The sequence below is a fragment of the Sus scrofa genome, chromosome 5, assembly GCF_000003025.6.
Source record: "Sus scrofa isolate TJ Tabasco breed Duroc chromosome 5, Sscrofa11.1, whole genome shotgun sequence".
In the NCBI taxonomy this organism is placed as follows: Eukaryota; Metazoa; Chordata; class Mammalia; order Artiodactyla; family Suidae; genus Sus; species Sus scrofa.
In genome coordinates, this window is record NC_010447.5 from 66,800,377 (window position 1) to 66,823,948 (window position 23,572).

General features: G+C 50.6%; 1 long non-coding RNA gene across 1 annotated transcript in view; it reads right to left on the minus strand.

Annotated features, from left to right (window-relative positions):
- LOC102161833 overlaps positions 1 to 23,572 on the minus strand; it is a 79,455-nt gene that overhangs the window by 40,173 nt on the left and 15,710 nt on the right. Inside the window, exon 2 of the long non-coding RNA XR_002344135.1 lies at positions 18,732 to 18,889. This is a non-coding gene — a long non-coding RNA (uncharacterized LOC102161833). The remainder of the gene's footprint in view (positions 1 to 18,731; positions 18,890 to 23,572) is intronic.

Genomic DNA, 23,572 nt, shown 5'->3' on the forward strand with positions numbered 1-23,572 from the left:
GACCCCCACCCCACCCCCCTCAGGCCAGCTCACTGCTGCACCGCCTGGGTCCCTCCTGGCTCTGCACTCTGGCCCACACAGTCTGCCCCAGGTGTTCCAGCCTAGCCCCTTAAAACTGCTGTTGGCATGACCTCCCCCGAGGCAGATTTGACCTCGAAATTTCCCCTCCTACCAAGACGTAACATGTGCCGATCACAAGAAATAGCTAGAGGGAGCTGAGAACAGGACCAGAAAGTCCTGGAAAGGTGGGCTCCAGGGCTGCCAGGGACCATGGGCCCAAGGTTGCTGCCTGAACCAGGCATCCTTCCCTTCAGCCCCATCCCCGTGGAGATCAATAGGCCACAAGAGTCCAAGAAAGAAGGTGACAGTGATGCCAGAAAGATGTTACCGGAATCCGGGTTCTTGTTCACGCAGCTGAAGAATGAACTTTGTGAACACACAGGCAGCAAGCAAGCAAAGTCTTTATTACAGGAAAGCAAAAAACTCCCAGGGCTTCTGGGAAGGGGGAGAAGAGCCCCCCACTCTCTATTTTTCTGCAGGGGTTTTTATCCCTTAAAGATGGGGGGGCACCAGCATGGGGGCCAGAAAGACGTGGTTTTCTCCCATTGGCCCTGCTCGATTACCTCCATCAGTCCTGATCCAATAGGGGTTTTAGGGGTGGAAACGTCCCATAAGTTTTATGATTTCTTTGTCCTTCTCTTCCTTTAGATGAAGTCACCATTTCTCCCATTCCTTTTCTATTAGTTGAGGAGTGGGTTAGAGATTAAGGTCCATGGGGCCAGGGGGTGGGGGGAGAGAAGGCACATTCCTATAGTAAACAAGGCCTGTAGGGAATTACTCCCCTGGATCCCTTAAGCCACAAATGTTAACCAATAGCCATATCAAAGAATGCGTCGAAGCCCATGCTCCTACCCTGACTACCTTAGTATTCTGCCTCAACAGGACCAGAACAGAGAAATTCCCCAAAGGGCCATCGCCATGAGGTCCAGGAAGGCATCGCACACAGAAGAGGAACAGGGAACAGCGCTTTGCTTGATGCAGAACGGCTGAGAACGAAGTTCCATAGCACATCTGATAAGAAAGGAAATTAACCCAAATCCTTGTCTAGGTTCCAGGCTAAGGAAGACTAGGTCAGCCGACCTCTTATTCCTGGCCACTTCCACAGGTATATGGAAGAGCACGAAGACTCTGAGAACCCTGTACATAATATATTGAAAATATAACAGGGAAATATGACAGAGTGAATGGGGGGAGGCGATCCTTGACTTGGGTTCCACGAGGTGATGTTTAAGCTGCAACTGCAATTAAGAGAAAATCAGTTATAAGAAGATCTGGGGGCGTGCAGCATGGGAAAGGGAGCTAATGCAAGTCTCTAAGGTGGGAATAGTGGAAAAAAAAAAAAAAGCCAACATCCTGGGTGTGGCAGAAAGGCAGGTCTGACCAATGGGGTCAGAGGGGCCAGGTTCTGGGTCTCAGTCAAAAGCCCAGAGGCCAGGGAAGCAGGGAAGAGGGTGCAGATTTTATCACAAATCCAATGGAGAGCCTTGGGGAAGTATGAGCTGGAGGCGGGTGTGGTCAGTTTACAGTTAAAGGTGACTCCACCTGGTCCATGGACAAACCCCAGGCGGGAAGGAGCAAAAGCAGGAAAACCTCATAAAAGGCCGCTGACTACCACGCTCTGGGCGGGAAATCACGGGGCCTTTGACCAGGGTTGGAGACAGAAACACACGGCTTTGGGAAATGTTTTAGAGGCAGGCAGATCGGATGTGAGTCGGGAGAAGGGAAGCGAGGATGACCCCTAGGGTTTTGCTTGAGCAGCCCCAGGGGATGGTGAGGTCACTTAGCTAGATGTTGGGGCCGGGGGGTGGGGGGAGCAGGTTTGGGAGACCTCATTAAGAATTCTGGTTTTGGACACATGGAACCAGAGAATTGATAGCTTATAAAATATAATGCTACCGCAGGACCCATAACGGCTCCCCGGAGCTGTGGCTTTTGCCCCAGGATTTCAGTCTCTATGGGGAGGATCATCCACAGAGTCCACAGGGTTCAATGTCATCCTCAAGGTCATCAAACAATGGCTTTGTCCTTGGTCCATTCATCCATTCATTCATCCCACAAACACACACGCACGTTTCAGGAAGAAGGTCTGCACTTTCCACGGTCTTGGTAATAATCCAACCTATAGAAGATTTGGATGCAGAATCGGTTGTTTTACTTTTTAAAAATTATCTTTCAGAGTAGATATAGACAGGAAAGTGCAAATGAGGCCAAAGCATGGCCTCCAATCCCCCAAAAAAGGGTGGGTGAATCCGAGGAGCCTCCTAACAGCTCCAGGCCCAGCTCTGGGGTCCCAGCCACACTGTGATCCAGATGGGACCTTCCTATTCCCCATCCACCCAGCAGAGACTGGGCTGGTCACCTAGGGGTGGGGGTAGGAGACAGGTCAGGAGTGGACCATTGCTCAGGGATCCAAGACAGAGCAGCCACTGGCTCACAGCGTTCTGGAGCTGTCTTTCAATTTTTATTCTTTCTCATTTTCAATTTTGTATTTCTGCCTTCTCCATTTAAAAGAAAAAATAATAGCCACCCTATAATTCGCTCTCCAGTTATTTTATCAAGTCTTTAGATTTTCCAAGTTCTAAAACATTTTATTTCAATATTATTTCCATTGCTCCACTTTCCTTGTGTTGCTTTATTCCATTTCTGACTTCTTTGGCTAGATGCTCAAGTGTCCAATTCATTACCACATTTTCATTTTTAGTTAAGTGTTACATGCTATGAATTTTCCTCTTTGCATAACACTGGTTCTATGCCACAGCTCTTGATTATATGGCATTTTCACTGTTAGTATTCTATTATTGTGCAGTTTGGAGTTTTGTGATTTTTCTGATTCAGAATTTATTTAGGAGAGTTTTGAGATTCCTAGAGTTGTTGTTTTGTTGTTGTTATTGTCTTTATGGCCAGGGATTGAATCTGAGCCACAGCTTCAACCCATCCCACCAGATCCTTTAACCCACTACACTGAACCAGGGATCAGGCTGGTGTCTCTGCAGCAACCCAGGCTGCTACCGTTGGACTCTTAATCCACTGGGCCACAGCGGGAACTTAGATTGGTTTTTATTTTGATTTTTGTTATTTGCTTTCTAAATTTACTGAAATGTGATTATAGAAAATGACTTCCATCGGAGAATTTCATTTTCAAAAAATGTTGAAAACTATGTAGTTGAAAAGTATGTAGTTCAAAGGTGAATTTGAGGAATGTTCATGGTCACCCGATGTCAAACATTTGTTAAATATTTTCAATTATGTTACACAGAAGTTTTACACCCGGGAAGTTTTAAACACTCTAAATCGAACCGTCTGCTGACCCAGCAGAGCTTTGTGTGTGACGCCTCAGGATAACTAGCAACGGCTTTTCCTCTCTTTTGTGCATTTATTCCACAAACGTGGGGAGCACCTGGCACCCGCTGTGTGCCAGACCCTCCGCCAGGCCGCAGTGACACAGGAGTGAGGAGGCCTGATGCTTATGGATGGACGTGTGCTCACCACATGGGCACGAGAGTCTTCCCAGCAGAGGGAACAGTGAGAGTTTCACCCTGTGATGGAGAAAGACCACAGCCCAGGAGTCCTGGAGGCCTGGACACACCCCACCCTGGCGTTTGGTCCATCACACGCTTTCTAGAAAACCAGCTGGCAAGAAAAGATCCTCGGGGGGAGGGTCAGATCCAGAAGAGCAAAGGTCTGACACTTCAACAGAGATCCAAGCGCTGAAAGAAGCAGCCCAGCCCATCAGAACACGAGAGGAAGAAGCTGAAACACATTAAATTACTACGGGCAGCGGAGGAAATAGTGAGACTCTTTACATTGAACTCTAGGACTCAGTCAAGGAAGGCTGACCTGTGCCTGCAGGAACATCCGCTGAAGATGGACGCACTGGCCACTTCCCTTGGAGAAGAGACACGGGTGATAACACGGGGTCAGGAGGTGGAGCCCTGCTGGACCACTAGGCTGCTGCTCTCGGAGGGAGCCAGGAGGAAACAACTGATGGGAGGAAGGCACGTGAGCATCCGAACACCCCAGACGGAGTGGAAAACCCATTCCATACTAACAGGCTGGAGGAGAGAACAGAGAACTTGAGAGCAAGCACTGATGAACAGTAGAGTTAGGAATTTTCGAGAGAGCCACCCAAGTGACCGAACTTCATCAGAAAGAAGCAGAGCTTCTGGAAATAGCCCATCAGAGCAGATGATGACTTGGAACAAGTCGAGAAGCAAGGTGAGCCGTGCAGAAGAAGAGCTGCAGAGGGCGACTCAGAGACCTTGAAGGAAAGCAACGAGAAGCCTCTCTTCTTAGCGACACCCAGATTCTGTCCCCTGAGCTGAAAGCTCTGGCTCATCCGCTGGGAGCTCAGGAGGCAAACCAAAACCCCCTCGTCCCCACACAGAAGGTCAAAGATCTGAGAAAAAGAGTAACTGAAGCGGTGGTTAAAGCTAAGCTCCTGAAAGCAGGTCCTTGTGCATGTGATAACCCGGGCAAGGCATCGCCCAGAGAATAGTGCTCCCTGGTCCCTGTGCCCAGGGATAAAGCCCTGGCTCTTTCCTCCCGAAGCACCTCTTGGCTCCCACGACTTCCTCCCCCCCCCTCTCCTGCATCTCCTTCCCTCCATTCATCTCCCAACCCCAGGTCTCCATGGATACAAAGGGGGAGCTCAGGGCATGAGTCCCCACCCTCCAGGATGCTAGAGGGACCACGCCTCCCCACAGCGGGCTCCTGCCCAGGCTCCGTGCTTCACTTCATCCCCCCTCCCTCAGGGCCGGGTCTCCTCGACATCCTCCCCCACAACAGAAGTGAATTGCCTCCCAGGTCCCTGACCCTCCAAGGTGGCCATGTGAGTCAAAGCTGCAAAAGACAGAGGACCTCGTTTCTCAAAATATTTTTGAATTATCTGCATGTATTTCTAGTTTAGAAAACTTTAAATAACCATTGTCCTTTCACTTAACTTGCACCTTGATAGTATGAAAGATTTCAGGACGGTTTTAGAAAATAGAGATCATTTAAGATGCTCCTATTGTATTAAATATTCTAGAAAATACAAGTAGTAAATTTTCCTTTGCTAGTTCAGTCCACCACTCGCTAAAAAGATATAACACCCCTGAGCAGTTCAGCAATAAAGGATGTTTGAAATAGCAACAAGTATATCCTTCTGTTAATGTTTCTCTGCACTAAAAAAGTGGAAGTTATTTGTTGGTCTCAATAAATTATGATTAATCTTTGAAAAAGCAATGTGAGGGAGTTCTCGTGGCCCAGCGTAATAAACCCAGCTAGTATCCATGAGGACGTGGGTTTGATCCCTGGCCTCTCTAGGTGGGTTAAGGATCTGGCATTGCTGTGACCCATGGTGTAGGTCACAGATGCGGCTCAGATCCCACATAGCTGTGGCTGTGGTGCAGGCCTGTAGCTACAGTTCCAATTCGACCCCTAGCCTGGGACCTTCCACATGCCACAGGTGTGGCCATTAAAAAAAAAAAAAAAAGCAAAAAAATTTAACAAAATAAAAAGTAGTGTTAGATGTTAGACTGTGCTCTACCCCTCAAACATTTCTCCCTGTAATTGCGACCTTGTTTCTGAAGGAGATGCCAAGGAAAACATCACAGCCAGGAGATTGTGCCACAGTCTCCAAATTCATATCTTCACTCTTTTATTCCCCCCTTTTTATTTAGGGCCAATCCAAGCCACATCTGTGACCTACACCACAGTTCACAGAAACACGAGATCCTTAACCCACTGGTGGAGGCAAGGGATTGAACCCGCAACCTCATGGATCCTAGTCAGGTTCGTTTCCTCTGCGTCACAGTGGGAACTCCCATCTTCACCCGTCTTTGGTGGGATAACTCTATCGTTAGTAATCCTGGGTCACACCCCTAAATAGGTATTTCTTTGTATATAAAGTACATGAATGTATTTCTGCATTAACATATTCATTCCAAAGCAAACATAAAATATTCTTTGAAAAGATGCCATGAAAATTTTTAAAAGTTCCAGCATAGTTAAATGTACTTATTAATTATGCAAAATGTTTGCTCTCATTAAAATGCGATCCACAACCATATTTTTAGTAAAAGCAATGTGGTAGAATTTGCATCCTTTCAAAAAAAAAAAAAAGTTGCTATTATGCTTTGACCTGTATCAATTCAAATATCTCAAATATCAAACTTTTGTTGTTGTTGCATGAGGGGCATGTGGAAGTTCTTGGGCCAGGAATTGAACCCTCACCGCTGCAGCAACCAGAGCAACCGCTGTGACAATGCTGGATCCCTAACCCATCAGACCACCTGGGAACTCTTTCAAGCATCAAACGTAGGATGCATGAATTCGTGCTTGCTTTCAATGCTCATCAGAGCTGAGAAAGGTAACTCACAAAGGCACAAGATACCCATCCCACAAAGCACCTTGCTAACGAGAGGATGTCCGTCTTTAATTTTAAAGCCTAGAGACCTGGGGGGTTTAAGTCAACTTCTTATCTGATCCAATTAGGCCTTTCATTACTTTAGCTCCTAATGATAGCGGTGGAGAGATTGTTCCAGGCACAGAGGAAGGGTTGATTCTGCTGGGTTTTCTTGCTGTTTTCCTGGCCTTGCCAAATTACTGTTCTCTTTAATCCCTAAATCGCTTTGAGGAATCTTTAAGTCAGTCACTCATCTATTTTATGGGTTAGTTTGGTTCAAACCAGAGAAGACATTTTAATGGGACACAGGCAAATTGCAGCTGGTTGCAGCAGGCCGAAAGCTCACACACGAAAAGGCGGCCACAGCCAAACCATCGCATAATGAACCTCTGCCTTCCCTCAGCACCACCTGGGGGGCTGAGGGCCTGACACAGGGCACCAGTCACTATCCAGATTTTTTTTTGCGGGGGCATCTCTCAAGGCATGCACAAGTTCCCAGGCCAAGGATCGAACCTGCGCCACAGCAGGGACCAGAGCCACAGCAGGGACAAGGCCGGATCCTTAACCACTTAGGCCACCTGGGAACTCCCAGATAGATTATTTTTAAAGATAAGACAAGAATCAGTACAAGGTCTAATGTCTTCATTCTGTTCCTCGATGGTTTGTGTGGGGGCCCATTAGAGGCCCACCCATCTGTTTTCCAGATGCAGAAGGAGGAGGGGCACAGAAGTGAGGACTGGCCCAGGTCACACAGACAAGACTGTCAGGATAAGAGCCGGCTGCCCCAAAGGCCAGGGTCTCTTCCTACGCTACGTGGCACCTGAACCATTCTTCTGCCACAACCACCCTCTCCCTTCCTGGCGCCGATCCCCACAGAAAACAATGAATTCTCCTAAATTAAGCAATACTTTGACGCATGAGAGCAGATGGGTGGCTGAGAGTGAGTTTATCAGGTGACACAGGAGGCACGGCTTTTTAATGACTATCAGGTAAATGTCAGGTCCCAGGAATCACCCCTGTCTTCAGTTCCCACGTGCATGGCTCTGAGTCAGACGGTAACAGGAGCTGTTGTCACCAGAAGTGATAACCCTTTGAATTAATGCCTATTGGAAAGTGCTAAGTTGCGGGAGCTGTTAGCTCATGGTTCTGGCCTTTATTCTCAACAACCATGTTTGATGCTAACAAGTCAAATCAGGAAAGACACCGGGATGTAAGCTGAGAAAAGGTGAGTCTAACGTTTTTGAGAAATAAGGAAGTTATCAGAAAATGCATTGGTTTTTGTTTTTTAAAATCCATCACAGACAATGCCTCCAGCTGTGTCAGTGACATCGCGCTTAAATGAGGCATGACATTGGGGCTGATGAGCCTGTTCCATTGGCCAGTGGTACCCAGGAGAGGGGATGGGAGATGCCACTTAGAACAGTGTCTCCAGGCACTGGGATTTAACAGATAATGAAAATTCTAGGAGTTCCCATTATGGCTCAGTGGTTAATGAATCTGACTAGGAACGATGAGGTTGCGGGTTCGATCCCTGGCCTTGCTCAGTGGGTTAAGGATCTAGAGTTGCCGAGAGCTGTGGTGTACGTTGCAGACGCGGCTTGGATCCTGCATTGCTGTGGCTCTGGTGTAGGCCGGTACCTACAGCTCTGATTAGACCCCTAGCCTGGGAACCTCCATATGACCAAACAAAAGACCAAAAAAAAAAAAAAAAAAAAAAATTCTAAAAAGTCTGGAACTCCATGAAGGCATGACAGTTTTTTTGATCTGTCCAAATAAGTGTATTAAAAACAAATAGGGAAGAGCCAATAAATATAAGACGTTGACATTTCAGTGAAAAAAATCATACAAGTTTGAAATCAAGTGTAAAATAGATTTTTTTCTCCACTACTTTAAATTGTGAAAAGAATTGACTATGAATACGTAAAAATGTAAACTACCCGTCAAAAAGTATGATATATAAAATTGAATGGCATAGGACACGTTGGGATATTTTTGCAAATGTTTTCCTTATGGGTTGATGCTTTTAAAATCTAGAATATTTTATAAATCTATGTGAAAAACATTAACACCCAGTGGAAATATAGGCCAAGTTCTTGAACAGAAAAGTCACAGAAATTAAAACGTGATTGAAAGTAAATGCTTCCGAGTGTCAAAAAAGAAAGGACCACCATTTTTAAAAGAACATTTTAATGCCAAAAAGGTGATCTCTCCATCTCAGAGGGTAAAGAACAGTCCTCCAGATTGAATAGACTTAGCATTATGAAAACTCATCACTCTGTTCTTATTTTTCTCCTTTCGTCATGAACCACTGGCTAAAACCATTGTGGGGGCCATCATTTGCCTCTCTGACCTAGGAAATTCTGAGGACACAGACAAGCCTGTGCAAATGGATGGAGATCCCCCATCTGCATGGGCACCCAGGGACTGCTGGGCTGTCGAGGGGGCCACCAGGGGTGTGTGGGTCTGATGGCCCTGGACCCCCCTGATAGAAACAGTGGAAAGATGTAGGGAAGGCCCAGGGACACCTGGACCCTAGAATGAAGAGAATCTACCAAAAAACAGGTCGACCTCCTGGTTGGGGGGCAGCCCATGAGCACAAGTGTGGTCGGGAGAACGTTCTGCCCTGACGCTTTTTTGTAGGATGCAGGAGGGCTGACACCCAGACCCGTGCTTTTTCATTTCTTCCCCACAGGAGGCTGACGGTACAAGACCAGCTTTGTGGCATTTGCGAGCTGCAACCACTGAGAAATTACAGCTCCGACTGGACCCCTAGCCTGGGAACCTCCATATGCTGCAGGTGCAGCCCTAAAAAGCAAAAAGGCAAAAAGGCCAAAAAAAAAAAAAAAAAAAAAAAAGGAACTGTGCAGTCCCGGTAGTATGTGATGGCATGCAGTCACTGAGCAGAAATGAGCAGGACTTATATATATTAACCTAGAAACTTCCTCTTATATAGTTGAGGGGGGAAAAGGAAGTTGGCAGAAAATACGTCTTATGCTGTTTTTGTTTTGATAACATTCTACACGTGTGACTATGTTTGCAGAGTGCAAACGCTCCTCACCCTCGGAGGTGGGGTTGAAGAGGAAGAGCTTATCATTTGAATTGTTAGGACAAGAATATTCAGCGTCCGCAATTTAAAAGCAAAAAGAAGACCTTTGTTTTTGTGTACTTTGGGCAAACAGGAGGAGCTGAGCGAATGACTCAAATTGAGTGGGTGGAACCCTCGGGCCACTTGACCCCCCACCAGCGGGAGCAGGCTGCCCTGAACAGGAATGGGGAGTCTGTGCTCCAGGGCACTGGGGAGAGCTTCCTCTGCTGACCTCTCTCCATCACCCTGTCCTCAGCGCTGCAGTTGATCAGCTGGAAATAACTTCACCTTGATGTTTCACGGACCTGCGGCTTTTGCATTTCCAGGCGCAATCACATTAGCAGCCCCATAACCCAATTACGGCCACGCACCTGAAACTCTGTGTAGAAAGGGGGGCAGCCGAGCCCGTCTGGTGGCTTCACTGCCTCCTCCTAGAAAAACCACTGGCAGCATGAAATCTGTAGTCTATTAATAGAGAGCTCCTGCTCCTGACAACAGCAGCTCAGAAAAAGAGAGAGCAGAGCGGATACCCGGGTTCTGATGGATGAAACCGGAATTTTGTCACCGTGGCTCAGCCCCCGGCTTACCTGCGGCTGCCGGCACTGAAAAGGAGGAGAGCTTTTGCCTTTCAAAGGCGTAAAAATTGAAAGTTACCCGGTGTTCCTGTGGAAAGCGTATTAAGGTGTTTTTAAAGCAGGTGAGTGTCAAAGACAAATGGCACGGAAACGGGCGACAAGAAAAGCCTGGTGCGTCTCAGGACTTGAGCTGAATTCAGCGCACAGATAGGTCCCCCTCGTCCTCACCAAGTCACGGCGATTCTGAAGGCAGGGTAAAAGGGACCCGCGGAGCCCAGTCGCCTTCACTCAAAGTCACAGGGTAGTGGCGGCTCCGCTTCAGACCAGCCTCACCTCGATCTGGACCCTCATCCTGGACCCACCCCATCCCTGCCAACAACCATCACTCCTCCCAAGAAGGATTCAGTCAGATACGGGCCTCTGTTGCCTTTCAGAGACAGAGGGGTGTCTGGGACCAAACCTTGGGTTCCCTACAGGTGACATGTAACAAGGTTAATCCCCGTGCTGTGACTCAGAAAGGACCCCTGAGTCTGTGCGGTACTGAGAAGACGCAGATGCTAAGGCGATGCTGTCCTGGGATGGAGAACATCCCAGATTGAATAGACTTAGCATTATGAAAACTCACCACTCTGTTCTCCCTCCCTGGAGGGAGCCGGAGCCGCCTGCTTTTCCCTGTTTAATACAAGAGGAAACGGGCAGAGTCGGGAGCAGACTAGGACCCCTTCTCTTCCCCAGCCCGATGCTCCTTTTGCACTCCTGGAAGGGCAAAGCAAAGACCTCTCCGGAGGTGCCCCTGCCTGTGACACCTCGGCTCTGCCCAAAAGCGAGGAAGCCCAACCAGCCACAGCAACTCAGCCCTGAGCCAGGTGCTCCGGAGCCCAGAGCCTCTCGGTCAGCCCTGCCCTCTCATCACCGCTCACACACAGCCCCAGACCCTGCGGAAATGACAGCTGAGTTATTAACCCAAAAAAGGTGGCGTTTCATTCATGGTCACCTTCCCCCGCCCCCCCAACACATCACACACACACACACACACACACACACACCCCGCACACCTGAACACCTGCCTCTCTGCATCACTATCTGGAAACGCCCTCAGCTACGTTTTCTCAGAAGCTCCTTCCGTCACCTGATGTATCAGCCACATCCCATTGTGAGGGGGGAAATAACACATATCAAACCATGGAGGATCTGAAAGCAGTGCCACTTTATGGGGTTGGGGGAGGGCTTTTGCTCAGGGTTATGTTAAAATTAGAATATCCAGGAAAGAGCAGGGAGAAAGGCTGGCCTGGAACCCTTTTTAGGCAGCAAGGAGAAGTTGGCCAGCGTTTCATTCTGTGCATGTGATAAAACTGCAAAGGGAACGGCGCCTGACAAAACCCTCTGTGCCCCTGCTCTCTGTTCTTGCTTGTGCCATGAATAGGGTCCATGGAGGGGCCCCCCCTCTGGGTCAAGGTCAGGTCAAGGTCAGCCTTCCCCTTCCCAAGTGACACTGTCCCTGGTTCCTCAACTGTCCCGAATGGGTTTTCACGGTTGGTTCCCCTTTTACTGTTTGGACCTCTGGGTCACAGAGTTGCTCGTGCTCCAGCATAGCTGTGGTGGTGGGCAAGCCCCTCCTCGCTCACCCCACATTCTTGAAACTCAGCAGCTCCTTCCAAACAGCTCTGACCTTTTGGGAACATCCCTGCTCCCTCGGCGCCCCCACCACCTGCAGGAGCCTCCTCTGCTCCTCCTGGGTGCTGCCGGTCAGCACCGACTGCTCACCCTCGTTTCTCCTGGCTGCCCCCCAAGTATATCCACATGCTCAAGCCCCCAGCCCCACCCCGGCCAGCTCCCCTGAGTGCAACCCCAGGCCTCACTTTCTCTTGTGAGATGAGCTTCTGGAAAGAGCAGACGGCAAACCTCTCTGCCTGTTCCCCACCACTCACTCTATAAGCCGAGGCTCAGACTCTCCAGGGAGACAGTTCCACAAGTAACCTTGACTTTGATCACCTAGTTAACATCTTTCAGCCCTCACCTTGTTAGACTGCAGCCTTGGACATCAGGTACCCTGCTTCTCGAAGCCTGATCTCCACTTGATCTCTGGGACAACACCATCCCCTAGAAGTTTTTTGTGCGGGGTTTTTTTATCTTTTTTTTTTTTTTTTTTTTTTTTTTTTTTTTTTTTAGGGCTACACTCACAGTACATGGAGGCTTCCAGGCTAGGGGTTGAATCGGAGTTACAGCTGCCGGCCTACGTCACAGCCACAGGCACATCAGATCCAAGCCACGTCTGTGACCTACACCACAGCTCACAGCAACGCCGGATCCTTTACGCACTGAACAAGGCCAGAGATCCAACCCGAAACGTCATGGTCCCTCGTCGGGTTCGTTTCTGCTGCGCCACGACAGGAACTCCACCATCCCTTAGAAGTTTTAATCCTCTGGTTTCGCTCCCCTCTGCCAACCTTTAAATTTGAGGGTCCCCCAAGTCCCAAACGCGGCCCTGCCCACTCTGATGCTTGGACACTGACCTCCCAGCTTCCCCTCCACACCCCCACGTGCGGGATGGCACCTGCCACCCAGACTCCAAAGCCTCTGCCTGGTGGGTATCTTTCTGAGTCTTTGCTCTGCCTTCAGCATCCCCCCACTCAGAGGTCACCAAGAACCAGCGATCCCACCTCCACGCCCTGCCTGAGGTCGGCCTCCCTCCGAGCTCATTGGCACTGCTTTTCAAGCTGAACCTCTGCTGTGACCTCCCAGATGGCCTTGCTGCCTCAGGCTGACTTTCTCCCCACTTGTTCTCTGAAATGCAGGCAAAGGGATGTTTCTAGAACACAAATCTAGGTCAGTCCTCTGTGGAAGGCTATCCACTGACGTCAAAACCAAGACTAAATTCCTCGGCCAGGCACCCAAGGTCCTGCTCGATCTGGACAGGCCTGCTCTCTAAGGCCCGAGCCTCTAGCTCACCTCATCCCTCGGTCAGCAACCCACCCCCACGCACCTTCCTGCAACCCCGGCTCCCGAGCTGGGTCTCCCCCAGAGCTCCAAAGGCGACTGGGCATAGGGCTCCTAGGACTTCTGCTGCTCCGTGGAACTGTCTCCCCCACTAAGCTGTACGCGCCGCCTCCTGTGTTTTTCAGTGCCTGTCACAGTGCCTGCGCCACGGCAGTAGCCCCGGAAATGTTGGGTGGATGGATGGATAGATGCACAGCTAATCATCTCTCTCTCTGCGGGTCAAACTCTGCCTCGACTCTGTTACACGATGATTAGTTCTTGGTGCCAAACTAGGAAGGTTTACCTAAAGTCAAATCAGCTAAAGTGCAACACCGTGATTTGAAACTATGTCACTAGAAGATTTTAACAAGGTGGGGAGACGGGTAAGAGAAGGGATCCAATGTTCATTGGGCAGCTACTTATGGCTTCTTAGTGGGCATTTTTTTTAATGTTATTTCATCTCCATACACATAGTCTATAATCGATCTCATCGTCATTTGACTGATCCGGAATTAAGGCACAAAAACATGAACTTGGCTGTGGCTACACGTCCAAGTGGGAAAACCCAAACTGTCTCGTTCCAAAACCCCTGCCCACTCCCCCACACGTTGCCCAGGATTTGCCCAAACAACAGTGAAGTTTGGGCTGAGGGGAGAGGAGGCAAGAGGGGAAGGAGGAGGTTGCTGTGAGGGTCCTGCTGAAAGATGCCAAAACTCAGAGCTGGGACCGTGGCAGTGGGAGTGTGGGGGCTGGCACGGATTTCCCGATTCCTGAGAAGGAACATTGCAAGGCTCCGTGTCCAGTTGGATACTCAGACAAGAGAGGGAAGAGTGAGCCTGATTTGGGGGGTTGGGGGAACTGGGCAGAGGTAGCTGTCCTGGCGAAGAGAGCTGATTCCTGTGACCCTTAGAGAGGTGACAGGAGTCAGGTTTCTGCTCCCTCCAAGGACGGACTCGCTGGCCAGGATGAAGGGGGATGCAGAAGTGAAGGGCAGCGGACCCCAGCTCCTTGCCCCTTGGCAGGGACAGGGGACAGTGGGTCACAAGCTCAATAAGGCGGGAGGCTGAAGTCCTTCGGGGGACTGAACGTCCTTCCCTGCAAGCCCGCGGTTCCCCAACAGCTATGGAAGGGGTTCCCCAAACAACACCGTTTCTTTCACTCTTCCTCAGCTTGCACAGTGGTGACAAGGACAGGGGCGGGGGGCCAGTGGTTAATGCAGATGGAGAGAATGGAGCTAAACATTGAACCACCAGCTTGCAGGCAAGTACGGCCAGGACATCCTTCCCATGCACAGCCGCCGTCTGTCCGGCTCGACCAACACACTTCACACTAGCTGGCTTTCTGCCTGGAAGGGACCGTGTCAACTTTTCTACGAACTTCCTTTAAATTCTACAGTATTCGGCATGTAATCAAACTTATTTGGTTAAAATGGAATATTTCGGGAACCTCTTCTAGGGTTTTTGTTTCTGCTCTTATTTTTTAAGCAATCCACTGGCCTTGCCCTTTGGTGGGCCGACATCTGGGATCCACAGACGGCAGGACTTCGCCCAGCTCCTCCCATCAGTTTGATCTTAGCTGACAAAGGCGCAGCCATCTCATTTCCAGGTGGGACATGGGCACCTGCAGCTCCAGCTTCTCTTGTTTATCACCCAGATAAACCCATGCAATTTCGGGTTTATCACCTAGATAAACCTGGGGTGGGGGGGTGAATACCGGCTTTTGTCTATTGTAACAGCTGATAAAGGAGAGACCGGCTTTGGCCCAAACCCCAGAGCAGCAGCCCAGCAGCCTGACACCTCAGAGGCTCGGGGGAAATAAGGAAAAGCTCAGACATCGTTTCACCCCCTCATTTTACAGGTGAGGAAACCAAAACCCAAAGAGCTAAAAGGAGAGCTGGTTCTGAGCTACTCATAGCTCCAGGCAGCCATGCACTACCTCCAGCCCTCAGTGCAGACCCCATGTCCCCACTATCCATCCCAAAGGGCCTTCAGGCTCCATGCAGACTCTAACACAGCCACGCCACCCTAGGGGAGCACCACCCCGGGGAGCACCACCCCAGGGTAGCATCACCCCAGAGGAGCATAACCCCAGAGGGGCATCACCCTGGGGGAGCAACACCCCAGGGGAGCATTGCCCTGGGAAGCACCGCCCTGGGGAAGCACCGCCCTGGTGGGAGCACCACCGTGGGAGGAGCACCACCCAGGGGGGGATCACCACCCCAGTGGAGGCTGACAGCAGCAGAGAGATGGGCAAGCGCCCCCTACAGCAGCCTTGGGCTAGGTCTGCCAGGCTGTTGCCCTTTATTCTCTGTGAGGTTAATGGCTCTGCTTTCACATATGTCTGCGTGACAACTTGCTCTTTCAAAATGTAAAAAATTTAAAAACACTATAATTACATACTGGGCCTTTAAAGTGCCTCTTTTCCCAAAGTGGCAGTTAAGGAAGATGGGTTCGGGGTGGGGGCTTGATGTTGTGTCTTTTCTGTCCCCAGGGCCGGTTTCAGGCTCTGGTGCCCCAGTGTTGCGCAGGGTAGAGGAAACCACAGGCCTTTGGCTGATGGGTGTGAAGCCAACGAGTTAACGAGGAACATCTCCGGCAGGCTGGCCTCACCCTGGAGGAGGGCTGAGACCGAGTTCCTAAGGGGCTGCCTCCCTCCCCCAGAAAGCCCAAAACTTGGCAGGCAGCATGTAAGGCTCCACCGCTGGGCCTGCAAGGCTGTGTTTCCAGCCTGCGTGCTGCCAGATTAAAAGGCCACATTGGACCCAAACCCAAGAGACACGGTGCAGAAATAAATCCCTGCTCCTGGGTATTACTGCACTGGACCCACACTGCTCTCCGTTTCCTTTTGAAAAGTGATGTTTTTAAGCTGAACTGAAGGCACAGGGGAGGAGGGGATGGAAGCGCTCTCAACTGGTGAGATAAGCAGCGCGTCTCACATTTTCCTTGGCCTCACAGAGCAGGTTCACAACAGCTCCGCCTCACCAAGGATGCCTGCCTTCGATGTGACTGTGACTGTGACGATGTCAGCTTTCTCTAAGGCCTGCGTGCCGCCGTCCCGGGCCCCTCCCCCTCGCCACAGGGCTGAGTTTCACTGAAGCAGGCCCAGCTAAGTGTCCTGCTTGATCCCATCAGCCTATTAGGGAAGTGGGGTTTGGAGCCGGAACTCCTGGTTCCATCCACAGACCTGGCTGGCCTGCTGAAGAGCAGGGATGGAATTTACTGGGAGGAGATGGTGCTGTGCCCAGACAATTCTAGAAGACAGGGAAGACAGGAACTAAGCTCCCACTGCAGAGGGAGTCTAGGCTGAACACCCTGGTGACAGCCTCCACTGTCATTGTCACTGCTACTCCACTGTCCCTGCATCTCTGCATTGTTCTCAAGGTCCGAAGACTGAGGCAGAAACACCTACCTCCTTCACTGCTGGGGGGCGGGGGCAGGGGCGGTGACCGTAGAGCATTTTTCAGCTTCAAGCCAGGAGGCAGGGGCTCACACAGAGGAGTCCCCAGAATACAAAGGAGGTTCATATGCTGGGCAGCCAAAAAAAAAAGTCATCCACACAGCAGGACAGCTGTCAGCCCCATTTCCCAGATGAGGAAACTGAGGCTCACAGCCTCTCACATTGAACAGCTGGCTCACGTGGCCAGAAAGAAATGTCCAGGCTCTTAAGAGTCACTGTGGTCTGCTCACCGAATCAGGATGGGCTATCTGGAGAGAGATGGCTTTGGGTTTGCAGCCTTGCTTTGGTAGACCACACCCACCTCCCATGGCAGGGCTCCGTGGGCAGAGAATATTCCAGGTGAAGGGGGAAGTTTGGTGCTGGCAAGAGGTTCCCCACAGCTTGGACCCAGGATCTGAGCCGTCCTCTCTCTGCCTCCTTCCGGCCCCATCGCCAAGTACCCATAGCACGAGGAGAGGAGGGGACGGCGGTGCACCCTGGCTGGAGGCAGCGTGCAAGACCAAGCAGGGCCAAGTCTGGAGAGGCAGGCAGGCCTGGGATAAGGTCTTTGGGCGCCTCGGAAGGATTTCCAGCAGGAGAGAGATGGGGTGAAGTCTTAGGCACCAGAATGGATGGAATAGATGGAAAGAGAAGAGTGGGGGAGGGGAGGCCAGCGGGGGGCTGATGTGACTGACAGGTGTTCGTTCGGAGCAGGGTCGGGGAGAAATAGGGGATTAGAGATTTTAAACACGTGGAATTGAAAGGTCTCGGCGATGGATTAAACCTTGGGTGAGTGGGGAGGGGAGCAGAGAGAAAAGCCATTTGCTCAGGCACGTGGGTGGTCCAAGTTGTCCTCCTCCAGAACCAGCAGGTGAAACTGGACAGGAGATCTGGAAGCTGGAAGATCAAATACAGCCTCGTGGCTGGTCAGCATGGGGCGTGCCCCTGCCTGTCTCTCAGGGTGAGAGGGTCTGAAGGTTGTGGCAGCTTCGGCGTCCTGCGCAGGACATCAAAAGCAAGTTGACAGAGCCAAGTGACAGCCCCTGGAGGTAGCCGCAGGGTGCAGGGCGACCTGGACACTCCCGTCAGCTCTGCAACAAACCCGTTTTGTGACCTTGAGCAAACCACTGGTCCTCCCGGGTCTTGGTCTCCTGGCCCTCGCCAGCACTCCAGGGTTTCATGGGAGCACGTTCGAGGAGGTCACGTGCCGTGTAAATGTTTCCAGCTAAGGACAAGCTGTCCACAAAGCGTCTGCGTATTGCCTGGGCAACCCAATGGCTTTAAAAATCTTAAGTGGCTCTTGTTCTTCTGATTCATCACATCCTATGCATTTAACTTCTAGAACAAATTTAGCCCTCAAAATATCTTGGTACATTTTCTACCCACCCCTAACATTTACATCCCCCAGCTTCCACGCCGCAGCACCATCTCTGCATCACCTGTTCCCCCAGTACACCCTCAGCCTTTTCCTCTCAAGCTAGGAGCCCACCCACCCCCACGCTCCCCCCCACCAAGAGGAGAGAAGAGCCACCAGTCACTGCCTCCCCAGGTCTGTCCAGGCACCTCCCCAAAGGGAACCAGCACAGCATCTGAACAAAGACCAGGGCAGGGGAGGGAAGGAGGAGTTAGGACCCGATGGAGGGAGAGACAGGGTTGTTAGATTCACACTTGACAAAGCAACACCACACACGCAAACACACACACATGCATGCACGCGCACAGCCCTCTTGAAGCTACAGGATGCGGGAAGGTCTCTTCAGGATGCCAGGTTCAGCATCCATTTCGAGCCCTTCCGGACACTGGCTAGATCACTGGCCTCATCAGCAGTAGGGCTGGACCAGCCTGGAATCCCAGCCCATCTATCACTCGTTTGGAAGCTGGTCATGAAACGACCGGAACCAAGGTTTGCACGGCTCTGTCAGAAGCATTTTACTCAGCCCCCCTCAGTTCACATCGCCTGTTTTGTTTTGTTTGTTTGGTTTTTTTTTTTTTTTTGTTTGAGCAGAAACTGCCTCTAAAATGTCCAGCAACACCACAGGGTTGCAGGGAGCCAGGAGGGCAGTGCGGTTCAACAACCCCCTCCGTTAACCCATGACCAAATCCGATGTGTAAGATTTAGTTCCAAGAAGCTTCTCTTAGAAACACTTAGCTCTGGTTTCCCTCTTCGGTGACCTGAGGGTGTATTCGAGGTTCCTTCCCTCTTCTGACTACTTACCCCCTGTCCCCGTATTCGTTCTCCCATCACAAGGGCTGAAGAGTATTTCGAGTGTCATTTCGAGTGTTGAGTTGTGGAGAGACCGGACACGTGTGCCTCCTGTGGCAGCCTCGCCCAGGCGCCTTCCTGTGGAGTGGCAGCTGCCACCACCTGGAAAGCTGAGAACAATGACAGAGACGGGTACTGAGCCTTGCTCTGTGCCAGGAGCCGTTCTGAGTGTTTCACACGCCTACAAAATGCTGTGAAGTAAATACCACCACGGTCCTCATTTTACAGATGGGAAATCGAAGCACAGAGAGGTTAAATCACCCGCCCCAAATCCTCCAGGTGGAAGCAGCAGCGCCCACATTTGAAACCAGGCAGGTGGTGTCTACCAGGGCCTCTCTGAAGACGAGCACACCTGGGGTGACTCTCAGGGCCAAAGAAGTCACATGGGTGAAATGTCTGTCTCCTCCCCACCTCTCCTCCCAGATGCTGCTCCAAGCCCCTTCAGGGATGGGAAGAGGGTCCCAGAAGCCTCACTGGAGTAAAGGAGGGATGTGATGGAACCGATGCCCAGTGGCGAAGTTTCCAGCCCCGGGGCTTCTGAGCACAGGTCGTGTTTCAAGCTGAGGTCAGATCGGCACCCCCGTTTAAGTTGTGTTACTCCACTTCAAGGGTACCTGCCCTAGTACCTCTCCCCCACCCTCCCCAGACATTCATAGTGTCAAAATGAGACATTTTGGGGGCCCTTCGAAAGCCACTTCCGAAACCCACAGGGTCCTTACTTGTAAATTACACGAACACGAGCACTGGATGGCCTGCCTTCTCTGTGATGCCTTGAATTAGCTGCGGTTGCATTAACGGTGGGTTTCCTGAAGGTGAACTCCTCCCAGGACAGCCTCTCAGAATCTGCCCACATCCCTGGCCAAGGCACAGGCCAGAGTCCCTCTCTGGTCCCATCCCTATGCTATGGTCCAGCCTTTGCTGCATCAGGTAATTCTAATGTGATAGGTGTCAAATCCTCCCACCCACACCCAGTAAACCTCAGTGCTGCAAAAAGGAGACCCCATATGTATGCACTCGAGATCTCTGATTACGTCCTTGGCCAGTGACTCTCCTGCATGCTCCCATCCCCGTTCTGTTACACTCCTCTGCTCAGGGACTTAGTGGGAGCCGTCGAAGATCGGAAAGACTGGCTTCAGATCATGACAACAATGCCCTTGGTAAGGCTCCCTCTAGAAAAATCTGGAAGTAAGTAGCCCCTCTCCCCAGATCCCACACACATTATCTCTCCATCATTTGCCACCCAAACTCTCACACAGGGTTTACCTCTGCAAGACCAGCCCACCCCAGACCTGAGAAAGGGCACCAACGCAGGGGCAGAGCGTTCCCACCTCTCCAGACCCAAATCCCCATCCACTGCTTCCTCTTTCAATTGTCTTTACATCAAACATCACAAATTGCTCTCCTTTCAATACATGTTCCCTCCAGACTCGGAGTCCTCTTCTATCTTTCTGAAACTGACACCAGGCTCCAGGGAGAAAAGACCAACCAGCAGAAAGGCCTTGACAGGCTCCACTAATGAGCATCATGCTGCCTCTCCGGGCTGTTCATCGAGATCCCTCATGGGTTCCTTCCAGATCTGCCCCAGCCTCTCACAAGCCCATTCCTTCCAACAGCTCACCACCCACTCCACAAGGACTTACTGCACCCATACAGGGCACTGACTTGCCTGCCAGGTTGGATTCCAGACTATGGACCAATCAATCCCTGCCTTCCAGTCCTGAGCATCTCAATCAGAAGACTTGACAGGCGTTCCCATCGTGGCTCAGCGGTTAGCGAACCTGACTAGCATCCATGAGGATGCAGGTTCAATCCCTGGCCTCGCTCAGTGGGATAAGTATCCGGCATGGCCATGAGCTGTGGTGTAGGTTGCAGACGCACCTCCGATCTGGCATTGCTGTGGCTGTGGCGTAGGCTGGCAGCTACAGGTCCAATTGGACCCCTAGCCTGGGAACCTCCATATGCTGCAGGTGTGGCCTAAAAGACAAAAAAGAAGACTTGACAGTTAGCAAACGAAAATGCAAAACCTAGAGGATCCTTTCCAAACGAGAGGCACAGCCTCTACCTGCCACAGAAGGTGAGGCTAGGAGGAGAATCCGCAGGAGCAGGTGGAGAGGGCAGGAGAAGGCAACGGGAGAGAGGCTCTAAGAGGGAGTCTCAGGAGAAAAGCCTCAAGCATCCTTGGGCATAGTGAGTCCAATGGCCAGAAGAGGGCGGTGGGGATTTAGAGGGCTGCCCATGACGCCAGAGGAGTAGGGCAGACTGAGACCAGGCAGATGGGAGGCCAGCTCTGCAGGGAAGAGGGCAACCTCACCCAGAGACCCAGCTCCTGGCCCGCGCTGTTACCAGCTGGACGGCAAGACCCATGGCTTCACTTCCTTCAGCTGCACGATGCTGAGGGGTCTCTACTGCCCGCCTCCCTCCCGCCACCGTTCCGAGGGTCTCAGTCTCCCATTGTTGGGTATCACCTTCTTCTTCTGCTTTCTTCCTTCATCCGCCTACTATTTTCCAGCTGTTGTCTTTCTCAAAAATAGCATTTGTATAAATATGAAAGAACCCACTGACTATAGAAAATTTGGAAAGTGCAGAACAGCACGGAGACAACATGAAAGTCATCGAGATGCCAACCATCCAGAGGGAACCACCGGTGACAACGTGACCTGCAGCCCTCCGGTCTTTCCACCCATATTCATCCACCCGCACGTGCTTTTATTTTTAACCACGTCAGCACCGTACAGCACATACTGTTTTGAAATCTGTTTTTCTTTCTCGCTTAAAAAATACATATGGTTTATGGTTACCAAAGGGGAAAGGGGAGGCGGAGGGGTAAATTAGGACTTTGGGATTAGCTGAGGCGAACTATTGTATATAAAACAGATAAACAACAAGGCCCTACTGGAGAGCACAGGAAACTGTATTTAATATCCTAGAATAAACCATAATGGGAAAGAATCACAAAAAGAATATACATATACCTACATATCTATATGTATATTGAATCACTTCGCTATACACCAGAAATTAACACAACATTGTAAATCAACTACGTTTCAATAAAATAAATTTTTAAAGAAAAAAAAACATGTTGAGTGTTCCACTTCCATTATTGATTGACAAGGTAGCTACGCCACTGGGAACAAGGAAAGCTGGACAACGTATAATTAAAGATCCATTTGAAGGCATCTGAAAGATTATGGAGGCAGTAAAACGCTGTGGTGCCATGTCTAATAAAGGAAGGAGGAGTTCTCGTTGTGGCTCACTGGTTAATAAACCCGACTAGGATCCATGAGGACATGGGTTCAATCCCTGGCCTTGCTCAGTGGGTTAAGGATCTGGCGTTGCCGTGAGCTGTGGTGTAGGTTGCAGATGCGGCTCGGATCCCACGTTGCTGTGGCTCTGGTGTAGGCCAGCGGCTACAGCTCTGATTCGACCCCTAGCCTGGGAACCTCCATATGCCGCGGGTGCAGCCCTAAAGGGACAAAAGACAAAAATTTTTTTAAATAAATAAAATAATTAAAATAAAATAAAAGAGGAAGGAAACCAAGGGAAATAAACCCAGAATTGGGTGTCTCTCTACCCCTCAAAGCCGTAGCCAGATTCCATAAGCAAGGCATTGACTAAGAGGCTGAGCAACACATGAGCTTCCCACAGTCTGGTGGGGCCGGTTTACCCAGAATGCAGCTCTGGGTCCACTTGGGGGAGGGGCCCTGGCAAACACCCCCAAAGGGCTGTGGTCTGGTCACAAGAATAAATCAGACTAAAGACTAAGGCTCAGTTTTGAATTATGTCCATTCCTGATGGAATCAACCTGACCTAGCTAGCAGCCAGCCACAAGCTGGCCTCCTCTCTGGCGGAATATAACCTCACCCAGAACCTCAAATTATCTCTATCATTTTTGCAAAGCACAATATTGGGCAATTAGGCCTGGAGGATGTTTTGTGCCAAGTGGGATGGCAGAGCTGTGCAGACCAAGCCCCCTAGAGTGAAATGTGAAAAGCAGATAAAACACAAACACCTTGTTTTCAAGCTTCGGAGATCTTGTGGGCCAGCGAGGACACAACAGGGTGCAATTCCAGGGAGGGGAGACCACTGAGGAAGCTGACGGCCCACCGCCACCACTCCTTGGAGGTCTGTGTCAATCCTGCAGCAGGAAAAAGGCTGAGGATGCTTTGTCCAGGTAGTGGGTCACAGCCAGGGGACCGAGAAACTGTCAGAGCTTCAGAAGTCTCACGGGGTTTAAGTGACAAACACTGGAGGCTTGGAGTTCCTGTCATGGTGCAGTGGAAAGGAATCCGACTAGGAACCATGAGGTTGCAGGTTCGATCCCTGGCCTCACTCAGTGGGTTAAGGATCCGGCATTGCTCTGTGCTGTGGAGTAGGCTACAGACACGGCTCAGGTCTGGCATTGCTATGGCTCTGGCGTAGGCCAGCAGCTGTAGCTCCAGTTCAACACCTAGCCTGGGAACCTCCATATGCTGTGGGTTTGGCCCTAAAAAACCAAAAAAAAAAAAAAAAAAAAAAAAACTGGAGGCTGGAGAAGCCTCAAAAATATGCTTTATTTTTGCCTCAATACCTCAAAAATATGCCTGGTTTTTACCTCAATATTTTTTCCAGGTTCTGTAACTGCATTTGGCAGGAGGCTGGAACTCCAAGTAGGCAATTTCTGGTCATTTTGTGGTGCAGAGGAGACAGAGGTAAGCATTTGGGATCTGCCAGGGAAAAAAGGCCCCAGCGAACATTCCAGAGACTCCATGGGAAACCTGAAGGGACCAAGGTCTTCAGCTTCCCCACTACCC